This window comes from Elaeis guineensis, chromosome 4 (assembly GCF_000442705.2).
Source record: "Elaeis guineensis isolate ETL-2024a chromosome 4, EG11, whole genome shotgun sequence".
Lineage (NCBI taxonomy): Eukaryota > Viridiplantae > Streptophyta > Magnoliopsida > Arecales > Arecaceae > Elaeis > Elaeis guineensis.
Genome location: NC_025996.2, coordinates 27,641,062 through 27,645,807, shown reverse-complemented (window position 1 = coordinate 27,645,807; position 4,746 = coordinate 27,641,062).

The following is a 4,746-nucleotide window of genomic DNA, read 5'->3' as shown; positions in this document are numbered from 1 at the left end:
TGCTGTCATTGATAGGGTTACCATTTCTGAAACTGGACGTGAGCGTTCATTTTACGACCTGAAATTCGAAGATAATCAAATCCTGATATGTGATCATCACACTCTATCATAGCTCTGTTAGAAATATAAAAAATCCTCACAAGAAGCTATAACATACAAAAATATATAACTAAGGCTGCATTTATTTTGAGAAATGGGAAATAGGAATTGTAAAAGTTATGTCTGTAGGAATGGTTATACCATGAGTTATGATTGTTTTGAATAGGAAAAAAAAAACCTTTATAATTTTGAAGTGATGAACTTTTTGTCCATAAAATTGTGAGGGTAGGCATAGAAGTGCATTTATGCGAAGGAATGATTTATAACAGCTTTCCTTTGGAATGGTTATGCATATCATAAGCAAGTTTGACCATTAGGCCTCCATAAACATCCTTGATAGGCATTACGCCTATTTCAAGTTTTTTGTTATTTTATGACTAAATCAAATGCAACCTAAAAATATACTAGGTTCAACATGGTTAAGACAAAATCCACTTTAAGCATCTATATCTTTAAATGTTATCAATAAAGTGAGAAACTATATTTTTGATATTACTTCGGTCATCGCTAGACCCAAATATTAACTTTGAATTATCAAGTCCACTTTCTCGAAAGGTCGACTAAGGCTTTGCATTTGCACTGATCATTTTGAACAATTTATATAAAATACATGGCGAGCAAGTAAACATCTGTGATGGTTAAAGTGTTTTAACTGAAAATACATGACTTCAAACATGTTATAAATTTAATCATCACTCAAAATCTGTGTCAGTTCTTGTAAAAAGGTGAAATCAAAAGTTTCGATAAAAAACATATGATGGCGGTAAGAGTCAAAACATATGATTATCAGGAAGAGTTTAGATAGTTCACACTAGGTCACAAGTCATATATTCTTTGAAAGACTGGACCCAAATATTAACTTTGAAATATCAAATCCACTTTCTCGAAAGGTCCACTAAGGCTTTGCACTGATCATTGTGAACAATTTATATAAGATACATGGCGAGCAAGTAAACTTCTATGATGGTTAAAATGTTCTAACTGAAAATAAATGACTTCAATCATGTTATAAATTTAATCATCACAAAAAATCTGTGTCAGTTGTAAAAAAGTGAAATCAAAAGTTTCGATAAAAAACATGTGATGGTGGTAAGGGTCAAAACATATGATTATCAAGAAGAGTTTAAATAGTTCACACTAGATCACAAGTCATATATTCTTTGAAAGTTCAGATGAGGTTTCAATGAATTGCTTCAAAAAAGAAAATTTCAGAAATTAAAATTTGCTAACTAGGAAAAATGATAAAATTGTTAAAACATCAAATGTAGATAATTTATATAGTTTAACATTCTCTTATAAATTCACCTATATCCTCAAGGCCCCTTATATCCTTTTTGCAAATGCAAGAAAAGCTACTCATTACCTTACCATGATTAAAATAAGGCCCCTTATTGTATTTGTCGCTAGCGCAAATGAGGCCACTCATCTCTTGAGGGTCCATTTACACAACTTGGCCATGGGTGAAAAGTTCCTCAATGAGGCCTCTAATATACCACCTAAGTAGGGATCCATATATATTATCGTTAGTAATCTAAATGAGGTCACAAATACCATACAACTAGATATTTGTCACTGATAGATTGCGTGAGACCACTCGTATATGATCTGGGTAAGAGCACACTTTCAGTTTAAACATATATCATTACTTTGACATGAATCTCATAATGGGATAATTATTAAAAGCTCCAAAGAAAGCAAATACTCAATTTCATGATTTGTAAGTAGAATCAAGAATAACTTCAAAACTGACTCCAGACCAGATTTCCTTTTTTTTTTATAACAATAAACCAGTGAGGGTTTGGCAATGGTTGAAATTTGAAGACAAACTTGAGAACTTCGAAATAACATGCATCGTGGTGTTGATTAAAATTTATAGAAACAAAACAATTTGGCTTTCCCACCTCAGAATGACAATTGCAACATTAAAGAATAATTTCCCAGGAACTTTGGAGAGAATTAGAATTGACATCTGGGATGATTCATGTTCCTAGATAGAATGCTCCTTTGGGAAATATGTATGGTTATTTAATTTCTTGTGAGTGCTGCTTTCTCGTTTGCAGTCATTGTATAAAGGCTAATTTCAAGTGCTACATAACACAAGCCATAAGTACTTCATTTAAGATAATCATGTAACATAAGAACTTCCTTTTGTCATGTAAATCTATATTAAAAATAGTTAAAAGGTTATTTTCCTGCTAATTATTTTTTTGGCCCCCCAATCTATCATTTATGATTCCGCCCTGAGGTCTCCATCTAACAAATACTTATCCCGCAAAAACATTCCAATTCTTTTCTCTTTCACAAAATTCTTGTTCAGCCCAATTAAACCAGATTAATATGGCAAAAATCCACTCTAATTTAGCTTAAAATGGGGTTGGGTTGGGTTAGCGAAATCCAAACTTGAGCTTAGGTTAGATTGGGTTAGGGTTGGGAGATGTAAATGTTGGGATTTGGATGCGCAACAGAATATGGATCTTAAAATTTTTTAGATATCCATCAACTATTGATTACATATGGATTTAAATTTCAATTTCAAAACCATCTTGATGATATTCAATCAAACATACAATGAAAAGTGAATAAAATATAAAAAGAAAAAATGTATAGGTTTCTTGATTCATATCTATGAGGCACCTAAGCATGTGCCCTCCAACGATGATTCACACAGGAACCAATCAAGAACTCTCTCCAAACAAATTTTCTTGAATCCTTTCTCAAGGAAATTAGCTCCTAATTCTTGTTGCTGAATTTTTCTCAAACAATCAATATGCTTTTTCTCAGAATCTTTCTTAAATTCTTTCTTCCTTAACTAAGAATCTTTCTTGATTTTATTTCTTCCTTTGTCAAGAATCTTTTTTGACTTTTTTCACTGCTAAAAACTCTTTTTGGCCGCCCCACTTTTGGGCATGAAGACAAGAGGGGCATCCACACCTTTTTGGCATGAACCTAAGGGCGTGGAGAGATGAGGCGAACAATGAGGAGGGGAGGTTAAAACTTAGACATAATGACGCACAACAAGGAGTCTTCTCCTTCTTTCTTACACGTAAATCAGACGCGAAGGGGATTAGGCATTGGAAAGTTAGCACACAACCTAGGGCGTGAAGGCCTTCTTCACATGTAACCTGATGTGGAATAATAGGCGCTCTCCTCTTTCTTGGTGTGAAAAAATATCTTTTATGTTAGGAGTCAGGGCCTTGAAAAGGGTTAAGAGTCCTTTAGCATGGAATTTTTTTAGGTGTCCAACTCTTGGATCCAATCAACTCTTAATCCAATTAGGAGTCCAAGTTAGTTGGAGATTCAAGGGTTTAATCATGTGCTAGCATGAATGTCCAAAATCCATTAGGATTTCAATCAAATATTTATTGAATTGGGACTTTTTAAGTCTAATCAAAAGTCCTTGATCAATTTTTTTTTTTTTTGTGTATGATTCATTAGATTCTACATCTAGCTAGCAGTAGGTCCAATCTTGTGTTAATCCAATCTAATTAGGTCCAAAACGTATTCAGCTCATACGTTACAATTAAGTAGAACTTTTCTAATTTAATTACTGAATTATATTCTTTAATTCATAAAAACTTACAAGTCAAAATTGACGTCTAACAACGTGTCATGACTATCCAGAAGATATGAAATTTTGATGAAATGACCAAAATATCCTTCCATGGTGAGTTACTGTATAATTCAATCCTTCGATTATATAACATCCCAGATAAGTTATGGGTATAGAATCATGTCAAATCCGAATACCTATCCATATGTATCTCGATCTACTGATAATGACTCGATTGATGATACATTAGAAACTCTTTCTAATGTTCATCCTGCTTTAGTCAAAGACTTCCTGAGTCATCATCTTATAAGATCACATAGGATTTTTCTCCTCTTACAAAAAGTAATTGATTCTTTATTAATCACTCCCAACCTTCATGCATACTTCATCATATCCAGAACATCCCACACATGTCTTAGAGAGTCATCCTAGGGTACGAACCAAAGCATGAATTTATATATATAAGATACCATGGTGATCTCAGATCTAAAGATCACTTGCACCACTCTCATTGGAGAACCATCTTTGGATATGCTAGTAAGGCTCCATTAGATGTTCTCCCTGTAGATCAGTTCAGTGAACTCATTCTCTAATGAGCACCCATATTCTTGTATTAGTGTCTCCACACAAGTCATTGTGAGATCAATCATCCTCTCCATCGAGTATACATAGGATGTGTCAGTTTTACCGATATCATCAATTTCCAACTCGATGATCCTATGACTGAAAATATTTTAGATTAGGACTATCAAGTTTTAGGTCTCACTGGCATGATCTCATCATGATCCTAAAATCATTATCCTAATCTTTGGGGTTCATCATAATTTCAATTAAGTTATCAAATTAGATAATAAGATACAGCATATGATGAAACACAATACCTCAAAAAATGAATGTCATATACATAAGTAGGAAGATAAAATAGAAAAGTCTCATTATATCATCCATGCGATTGGCTTGCAGGGTACTATTCTTTCAGTAAAAATATGATTAGTCTAGGGTTTACCTTCAACTTGACCAACCTGCCTAAGTTGCAGCCCCAACTAGACATGTTCTGTCAAGGCAAGTGATAGCGAAAATTTCGTTATATAGAAGCC